Source organism: Amblyomma mixtum, chromosome 2 (assembly GCF_055824585.1).
Source record: "Amblyomma mixtum isolate Tamu chromosome 2, ASM5582458v1, whole genome shotgun sequence".
Classification (NCBI taxonomy): Eukaryota; Metazoa; Arthropoda; class Arachnida; order Ixodida; family Ixodidae; genus Amblyomma; species Amblyomma mixtum.
Genome location: NC_143013.1, coordinates 76,146,667 through 76,157,214, shown reverse-complemented (window position 1 = coordinate 76,157,214; position 10,548 = coordinate 76,146,667). Strand labels below are relative to the sequence as shown.

The 10,548-nt window shown below is 42.7% G+C and overlaps 1 long non-coding RNA gene across 1 annotated transcript; it reads left to right on the top strand.

Moving 5' to 3' along the window:
* The first annotated feature begins 4,398 nt into the window (after positions 1-4,398).
* On the top strand, positions 4,399-7,320 carry LOC149359795 (uncharacterized). The gene is made up of 2 exons (XR_016288293.1): positions 4,399-4,632; positions 6,309-7,320. It is a non-coding gene; the product is annotated as an uncharacterized LOC149359795 (long non-coding RNA).
* Positions 7,321-10,548: the final 3,228 nt, after the last annotated feature.

Genomic DNA, 10,548 nt, shown 5'->3' with positions numbered 1-10,548 from the left:
GGATATCAACTTTCTTTAGAATTTGTATTAACATTCTATTGACTCTAGTAACCTTGTAGTAACTTTTACATTCTATCAACAATTGTTCATACAACGTTGGTAGAAGTTACTTCTTTGTATGTACTCCTGTCAATAGAAAGTTACTAGAAAATAATTTTTACATTCTATGCACCTTTGTCAATACAAAGTTGGTAGACTGTTACTTCTTGTATTTACTCCTGTCAATAGAAAGTTACTAGAAAATCTGGGTGCAGTTTGACACGTTGAGAGAAGTAAATGAACAAACTGCATGGTGTTCGAGGTGATTGACACTATCTTATTCGCATAATCGTGACGACATCTTACCTGATTGCATGGTGGAATCTGTTGCAGCTAGTCAACAATTTCACTATATCGAAAAGCGACCAACATTATTCGCAGCAAACGCGTTTGGAATGTAATCAGGATATGGGAAAACGTTTTAAAACAGAAGATATATTCTATTTTAATACTTTATGTACTTTACGGACTGCTGTGAGCAGAAATACTCTAGAAAGTGACAAAACATTTTTGGTCATGCGAATAGATGCCTCAAATCATGTACTGTAGGCGAACACTTCAAAGCTATTAAAACAACCTTGAACACGAAACAAACATTACACTCACATTCCCTTAGCCGAGCATATTCTATTAACATTCGTTGATAGGAAGTTCATAAAATTTCCTTACTGCTTTCTATGTACTGCTGTCAGTAGAAACATACTAGACACCGACAGAACGTTTTATAATAAGAATAAATACCTAAATTAAGTACTCTAGCCTAACATGTCAATGCAACTAAAGCAACCTTGAACATGAAACAAACATTTGCAGTCACAATTTCTTAGGGCATATTTTATCAACATTTGTTGATAGAAAGTTCATACAATTTTCTTACTGCTTATACATGTATACTGCTGTCAATAGAAACATACTACGAACCGAGAAAGCATTTTGGTGATGCGAATAAACAAATAAAAGCCTAAAATAATCAAGTACTGTAGCCGAAAATTTCAAAGCGGCAACTTAACTAACCTTGAAGACGAAACAAAAATTTGCAATCACATTCCTATAGCCGAGCACGCTGTGGTTTTTTAGAAATTTCAGTTCAATTTTCTCAATACTAGCTTTACTGCTTTCGCATTTTCGAGTGCGGGGAAAAGGGCAAAGTTCATAACAGAACATTTATCCCGAAATTCAGAAACGTGCCTTGAATTGAAGACATTTAGTGACAATTTTTGATTGTATGAAGTGTACGAAAAAAGTTACCAGCAAACGAAATAATTTTGGTACAAAGTGAATTAATTCATAGAATACTCAAGTATTATTGCCTCGCACTTCAAGGAAATTAAAAGAACTTTGAGAAAAAATTGGAGTTATTGACATATTGTGTTACATAAGCGCAATGATGACTTCGTTACAGCGAATCAGTTTCGCTGATGGCTCATTCTACACGAAAGCAATGCTTTCTGCTGCGTATTCGGCCTTAAATTCTGTACTCAAGCAGTCATTAAACTGATTTAACATTTCAGAACTAACAAAGAATTTCAGCAGAGCTGTACAACAACTCTGCCAACAACTCTGCCAACTCTGCCAACACGTTGGTGTTGCTATTGTTGTAATTCTTGATAGGTGATATTTTAACGTGCAGTTGAACAGTGATGTACCGTACGACGGTGCTAAAACACACTAGCGTTAAGAGCGTTTCGCTCTGAGGTTTCAGAGGGATTCTTGTTGCGAGCTACAAAAAAATTCAAGTTTAGCATTGCACCGATGTGTGTCCACACTCATTGAATGACACGTTCTCGCTAGCTCAAAAGGCGCCCAAATTATATCACCAGTTTCCTGAACCTCCACCGCAAGCACACTTTCCCTGCACACTGCCCGCCATTCAAAAGTGTCCGGTACACTTTATGCCACTCCACGTGGGAGCGCCCAATTTAAACCCTCGCACTACCCTCCTCCTCGAGCGACCAGCAATGGCTGATCGCACGGGACGGAAAACCCCGCGCGAAAAGGGCCGCACCGCTTCGCGCTCTGAGTAAATTCTGTGTAACGTGTGCAGGTTTACAGCTTCGAGAACTCAAGTTGCTTCGTTCCTCAGCGACTGTACATGCAAAATTTCAGGCAAGGCAATATTAATTCTTATTCATGTTCGGCGGCCGATACTATAAAGAGAAGTATAGAGAAACAAAACAGGTAACAGCGGCCCGCTGTACTGAACTGCGGTAACAAGGGCTTTGCATGAGGAAGGTGCGCGGCAATTGAAGCACTATAAGCCCTCATTCTTGACTTGTTACATTTTTCACTAGTACTGAGCCACAGAGGAGCTTGCAGTATGGAAAAAGCTAGGGTGAGAGCAGCCCCCACTTTGAGCACCGCTAAAGCACAGGCGCAGTGCCTCTTCCGCATCTTCACTTGCATCTCCTTCAACGCAAACACGGTACGAAGCTGTGATGAGGGAAAACGTGGTGAGAGCTGTATTTTCTATCTTCCCGTAATGCAATGACTAAGGAATCCTGGAATAAAGTGTTGGGTTTTAACGTAGTCATACGGAGTAGACGCGTGAAAGCATGTGTTCATTCTTCGCCTTTTCTTACTGCCATCAGCGGACGTGAGGCCGAGCCGAGGACCGCGTAAGGCAGAGGCAAAAATCAATCAAGGAAGCACACAAAAAGACTACGGTAGCGCGACTGTCGGCGGGGCTCGCTCGAGCAAAGAGCGTGCAAGGTGTCCAATGACGTGATATAAACACACACAAAACAGAGGCGATGGTGCAGCGCGGCCTTGAAAGTTTCGCGCGTCACGCTAGAGCGGCGTGCGAACGCTCGTGTTCCCTTGGTACACACACGTACACTAAATCGCATGAGCCAAGCTGTGTAGAGTACGCTAAGCCACACAATATGCGAAAATCAAAACCGAAACCAGTAGCGTTTGGCAACATCATCATCATTCCTTATTCTGCGACGCAGTTACGGGGAGCTGAGTTTATAGCCTTAGAACTAGGCAGACAGTGCAGCCGTGCAGCGGCTGCGGCTTTCCTGGCCCCAGATTTGTCGCCTGTAGCTGCCCGGCATGCTGCCCGGTTTTCCAAGCTTTCGTTCGCAGCGCCGCCAGAAACAAATGGTTGTGAGTAGTCGCATTTTTTCACCTCAATCATTGAAATTTGCTGACTTTGTAATTGAAACAAAATATTTTGTCGTTTAATGCAACAAGTTTGTGGCAAAAAGGGCTTTATCAATTCTTTTTTTTAACGCGTGTAAAGTTAGGCGACATTAGCGCCATCTTTCCGTTCGCAGGCGGCGGATTGCGAGTCTCATGTTGGCCGCGCGCTACACTATTTTTTTAGGACGCTGAAACGACTCTTTGTTGACGGGGTGCGACGGTTGTGAAGTTGTTGGTGCGTTTCTTCAGTTTGTTTGTTGTAAATGTGCGGCCTCGTTAGTGTTGTGGTAGTGTGACTGAACTCGGAAGGTGACAGATGGCTCCAGTGCTGCGGAAGACGTTCTTACGCGCACGCAGTGCTCAAAAACTGCTCTGACGTACTGCACGCAACCACGCCGAGAGCGGCTGGCGCCCGATGCCCGATAGAAGAACGGCTTGCCGTGAACGGTGACAAATGTAAGTACAGAACTGGAAAGTGACTTCTGCGATGTGTCGGGGGTATGATTGAGGGCTGCGAATGCATTCGGGTTGGTCTTCGCGTCTTGTTCGCAGTGAGGTGCAAAATGCGGGCACCACGCGATCGTTTGCAGAGAGAAGGTGTTCTGACACGCTCGCTTGCGAACTATGCAACTTTTAACCCGCCGCCTCACGCTCTTTGCGTCAGCTTCTCGGCGCAGGAGTTATGTGATAGAATTTGGTTGCACGCCGAGAACTATGGGGTGCTGCTTGATTCGTTATTCCGACTGAACAGGAGCAGCGCGTGAAAAGGAGACCATAAGAACGAAAAGTGCTTGTAGCGGCGTGCGTCTTTTGATTCTGCTGCCTGAGTGTTTACTGGATAAGGAGCATTGCCCGTTCTACGTCGCAGTCACATCAATTGCTGTGTTTCTTGATAGTTCTGGTCAACGAAACGACGATTAAAAATAGCAGAACCATTCCATTGCAGTGCAGCTGAGGTAATCGCACAATGAAAGGTTTGTTGTCATTTTATTTTTTTTTACGTTCACTACATTTATGTCATTCCCCCATTTTCAGTCTGAAGCGATAAAAGTATAACGTGATTCGCAAATAATAGCTTTAAGAAAAGTATGACAAGCTTTGTAAACCATTTTTTTTGCTAACTATTGGAGGCATAGGTAATTAATCATTAGCCTCCACTCATGAACACATTGGACTGAACAGCTCGAGGTTGTAATGGTATGTGGCTTCTGTGATGATGTTTATGAAAGCATAGCTCTAATGCAGCCTTTCTTCAAATGCACCCGCAGTCAAGCCCTGTACAGCTGCTCCACCGGTATCATCACGCTACTTTTGCACCAGCTTTCATCTGCCATCGAGCCAATGCTACCTCAACCAGAGGCAAATGACATCAAGACCTGCTGGTTCAGCCTATCAGCCATTGACACTGGATATCAAGCATGTGCCACTTGTAAAAGGATAAGTAGACAAGTGGGTATATTTTCCTTGTCTTTTTTAGCCTGCCAAAAACCTTCTGGTCCAGGCTCCCTCTCTCTTTTGTTTTTTTTTTCTTTTAAAAGAGGACCAAGAGAAAGGGAAAAGATATTGCGGGCATCATGAAAGCACTCCCCTAGTCAAGTGCATTGTGTTATAGTGTGAAATGCTTTTTATAGTTTTTTCCCTCATGCCTCTCGTGCTTGGAAATCTTGACCACAGTATAGACCAAATTAAAACAATTATCTGCTTCATGACCTTTATACAGCAGTCTAAAAGGAGCAAATAATTTTTATAGGTTTACTTCAGCAGTACCTACCTCTTACAAGGTATGGCATGTTTGAAGTGAACCATTGATGTGATAGCCATGGCCTAACGGGCAATGCATAATTGAATATTGGCGTTCAAGTGGAGCACTCTGCTTTAGAAGCATAGGTGTTGCTAGCATCAATAATTGATACCTTACCAGGTTATCCTTGCATTACATGAAACCCTGTAAAGCTTATATTTTAGCTGTACAGAAGAAAGGTGCTTATTCGATGTCATGAGCATTGCTGAGGTTTTCTTTCACACTCCCTTTGTCACAACTGACTGCACTGTACAATTGAAATGCATTTGGAATTGAGTATTGGTGCATTCTTATTTTTATTCATGCCGACGTTCAGTTACTGATTGCATTACACTAGCTGAGCCTAAGTCAACAAATATTGCTGTGACCTTAACAAGACCCCTGGCTTTACTTGAACCAATGCATTTGATGTTGCCTTTCTCCCGTGCCATCAAGGTTTGTAATAAGCTGTGTAAATAACTTAATTTACTTTCTCGAGGTATTTATTGCTGCAATTAGTGACAGGTAATTTCCTAAAGAACAACCTAAGTGCACATTTTTATCTTCTTTGGAACACTTGTTTGCTTGTTTCCCTTGTATTCTTAACTTAAACAGATATGAGCAGGCCTCAGCACTGGAGGGATGTGCTCCGGGACAAATAAAAAACTACCAGTCCAGCTGCTCCCTTAAGGGCACGTTTCTGAGGCTTTTATCGCTTGTAGTTCTATGCAGCTTTACTTACAAGTATTGTATCTGACGCAGTGTGTGCCTTAATATTTTGATTCATTTGCTTTAGAGCGTGCCACTCTTGCCCTGAAGAACTTGCTTACCTTTGTACTCTTTGTTCATACATTTTCCCCTAACACCTGGTATAGCTCCAAATGATACATTATCTACAGCAACATGTGCATTATATTGCAATGTCTTTGTTCTATCCCTTTTGAAAACAAAAGCTGCCTGAATTTTTGTGCAGACAAATCAGAAACACGAAATTTTCATTTTGGATGGCCTGCATGTTATCTTCATATGACTGGAATGGCTAAATATCTCTTTGTGGTAGCCTAATTAGGTGTAACACGTTAATGTCAGTTCCTGTGAATATCATTCAGTCTTCGAATGGGGGGGCAGAATTGAACACAACAGCATGTTATAGCTTTTTCTTGTTCGAGGACGCATTACATTCAGTTCTAGTCTTGTGACTGCTGCTTATGCTATTACTCAGCAGCCTTATCAAACTCACTCGGAGTGCTGCATTTTAGTGCACATTTAACTGATTGTTGCTTGTCCGTGTTTGTTTCTATTAGAAGTTACTATAACTGTATACTTTGAATGTTTTCTTGTGCAGTTCTCTTGCTGCTGCATTCTGCCATGGAGGAGGCTACCTGTTCGTGCACACGTCTCATCACTAGGACGCTACCTCTTCCGCTGGTGATGCAGACAAGTAACGACAGGGTTAATTGGAGAGGCATGGGAGAGGCCTCTGCACTACAGTGGGCATAGTCAGGCTGATGATGATGATCAACAACAAGCAGGCTGCCTGATATTGAGGACAAGTGTCAGGATAGTGCACCAACAAAGTCGCTTAAGCATTTCTGTGCTGATGCATTTTTATTAAAATCAGCTCATAGCTTGATATCTACATCCATGGGGACATTTAGCATATGTTTGGCATCTGTTTGACTTTTAATTCGCTAGTGTTTGCAGCCTTTAATGTTGGTCTTAAGACAGTGTAAGCATTGTTTCACTGTGTGGGATTTTTTAGCTGTTTTGGAGAGATGTGTATGTATGCATGCAGTTTTTTTCCACGGGTTTGTTATGTGGCTCATGGAACCTTCATGTTACAGAAGAAATTATTTCATTTCTGTGTTGTACAGGAAAGTGAGCAGTATTTATATGCACCAGGTGTTTCAGGGAAGAATAAGTAGTTTTCAAAAATATGGCTTTTGCTCCATAATATTACCAGTGTTAGCAGACACCAGAAAGCCGATGAGGTGTATTTAGTAAGCTGGTTAACTAATTTCTGATAATTAACTTTTTAACTAACACAGGTTTGCAAGTGGTTGCAGTTAGAGACTTTTAGCCAGTTGTTCGTAGTAGCCATATCAGTTTTTGGAATGTACAAAACATGATTACTTTCGCCGCTGTGGCTGGACAAAATTTGGCTGCATCGTGCGAAAATACATGCGCTTTTGAAAGCACACAGGGAAAGAAACCCCTCCAGTGCATGTAACTGCTACAAATCTCTAATGGCAACTAGACGCCTAACTCTGATAGTGAAGGAATCATATTCTTAGGAGTAAGAAACGCACATAACACCAAGACACACACACACAGGACACCCGCTAGACTTCAGCTATCTTTACTGGACACTTGTACGACATAAATATGTATCACTGAGCACACGCAGGTGCCTCGTCATCCGCAACAGGTCTAACTACGCCCTCCCCTCTTTTGCAAGGCATACGGTTGCGCCAATAAACAATCTCTTTTTCTGCCAATGCTAGGGAGGGAGTGCTTACACACGTCACCCGCCTCTTGAATACGAAAGACTTCGATAATTTCTCTTTTTTCTCGGCTCCCAGGCCTTTCGTATTCAAGACGCGGGTGACGTGTGTGTAAGCACTCCCTCCCTGGCATTGGCAGAAAAAGGGATTGTTTATCGGCGCAACCATATGCCTTGGAGGAGAGGGCGTAGTTAGACCTGTTGCGGATGACGAGGCACCTGCGTGTGCTCAGTGATACATATTTATGTCGTACAAGTGTCCAGTAAAGATAGCTGAAGTATAGCGGGTGTCCTGTGTGTGTGTGTTCTTACCGCTAAGAATATGATTCCTTCAAGCCGTTACCAACTAGCCCAACTTAATGTTTTAACGAAGTTTCTGATAGTGAAAAGGTTCATTAATAAAAATTAGCTAACCAGCTTACTACCTAAGACTCTTCACAAGTTTTCTGGTGCCTGCCAACACTGGTAATACTATGCTGAAAAAGCCATACATTCATCTCAAAATACCTGTTTTTTGAAAATTTCTTAGTCTTCCCTGAAACACCTCGTATATATGTAAGAAAAACCTAACGGGATTTAATTGACGACGTTTTGGTTGGAGGGCCAGCCATTTTCAAGTGTACTACAGCATTTGAAGCACACAGCTTTTGTTTCAAATGCTACTCTATACTCGAAAAAGGCTGGTCCTCCAGCCGAAACATCGTGAATTAAAACCTGTTATGTTTTTCAATTTCTGTGTGTCAGTCATTGTTACTAAGAGGGAACTGAGGGGAAGTGTGCCGAAGGCAATATTCTGTTCCTCTGTTGTTCTCCATAAAATATTTTGATGCATCATGCATATCTTCTAGCGCGTATGTACAGTTGTGCACAATAAATGTAATAATTTGCATTTTGCTTCTATTATTCTTTAAGCAGTCCAGGATATATAGTGTTCACAAAATGATTTTCAAGTGATAACACTATGTTGGTAAAAGTGTTGTACTGTGTAGTTAAGACACACTTTTCCAAATGTTGATGTAGGAATTATACTTTCTTCGTACTTGAGTCTTTTGAATAGCGGTGGCCAATTGTCGGAAGACCGTTGATAGGGTGTTGGTAGACATTGTCGGTATGTGGTTGATAAGAAGTGTAAAGACTTTCTATGTACTTGAGTCTTTTGGATAACGGTGGCCAATTGTCGGAAGACCGTTGATAGGGTGTTGGTAGACATGGTCGGTAAGGGGTCAATAGGAAGTGTAGAAACTGTCGATAAGGGGATCATAGGAAGTATAAAGACTTTCTATGTACTTGAGTCTTTTGGATATCGGTGGCCAATTGTCGGAAGACCGTTGATAGGGTGTTGGTAGACATGGTCGGTAAGGGGTCAATAGGAAGTGTAGAAACTGTCGATAAGGGGATCATAGGAAGTATAAAGACTTTCTATGTACTTGAGTCTTTTGGATATCGGTGGCCAATTGTCGGAAGACGGTTGATAGGTTGTTACTACAATGTATAAAGACGTTCAAAAGACTTTCTGTTCAATGTTGATAGGTTCTATTAACAATTGTCGAAAGACTTTCTAAAGAATGTTACTAAAAATTTTTGTAAGGGATTATTGTGTATTTATTATCTTAGAGGGTAAGGAGATCTTGATTCTGTGGCACAGAATTATGGGGAAGCTTTTTTCAGCCTTGCGTTCCCGCCAATATTAGCCGAACTTCCCCTGAAATGTTATGGCTGACAAAATACGCACAAATCAAAGCAAAACCTACTCCGGCGACGTGCGCAGAACTCGAGCCAATGTGGACTTGATGCGAGGAAGTCTACCGGTTGCCACTTCAGACCACTAAGCCATCGGCGCGCCTACAGCGCAATGTGTTGTATTTGCGGGGGATGCGTTAGGCGTACAGGAAGAAATCTGTTTGGATGATACTGGCTGGCAACGGTTGCCGCAGCGAGAAAAGCGACTAACAAGCGAAAAGGCCAGGCCGTGGTGTCCTGACCTCTTCAAAGAATCTTGTCCTCAAAATGAATTTTATATCCACAGTTTAAGAAGAGATAATGACAATAGTCGAAGGTGTTTTGGATTTTCAATTATTTCGTTTATGCGCCTGAAGAGCTCAAGGCCGCTCACGCAGAAGCGTTCATCGAGTGCAATGTCCTGCATAAACGCTGCATCAAAACATGGGCCGCGCTTCGATCATCCGACGCCGCCTTCGTGTTTATTGACGCGAGGCGCCTGGCGGCCATCGGCACTGCTCGCCTAGCACCGCCACGACGGCGTCAAGAGGTGTTCGACCCTGTACAAAATCTCGTGGCGTAAGAGATAGAACACACACAGACCTTCGACTGGCTGCGTTCGACTATAATGCCAGTGGAATTGACGAGGCAGAACTGGTCATTTTTACTTTGCGGGAGACACGCTGTCTCTGGGCTTGCCGCGGCCCTAGCTCTCTTCTTTTCTAAGAATGCGCCCTTTTTTCTTTTGCGTCCGCCTGACTGCTGTTGTTTCCTGTCAGCGTTGGAAGAAGCTTTCTTCATGTGGGCATCACTTGACGCTAGGCGCGCTTTTTTCGCCTGTGTAGTTTCTTTGAAAACAATCCTGCAATGACGACCTGGCAAGCTCTGAACAAACAGGCGGTCCTAGTGTTTACAATGTCTTGAATGCTCACCGAATTCGCAACGCATTTTGTCTGTTGTCTTAAAACAACACTGGAGGGCGCGATCGATGTCTCACGTGAGCGTTGGCAGGGAATTCAAATGCGGACTCAGTTTTGAAAAAGAGGGGCCGGGAAATAAATGTTACATAAAGGACCGAAATTTTATGAAGAAAAATATTTCGCTGAATTCAGGGCGCAGGTCTTTCAGTGCGAAGGACGCCTGCTGTATGGGAACTGGAGCTGCGTGATGTCGCTGTTAACAAGTATTTAGTCTATCGTTTTGGGTGAACAGAAATGCAAGACAAGACTTAACGCCCACATGACGGTACATGCGACCGACTCCACTTTGCAATTTTTATAATTTATTGTTCTGTTTGGGCGCTATTGATTACGAAATCCTTCCTTTCCATTAGATACATTATTTATATTTAAGTACAAATAAC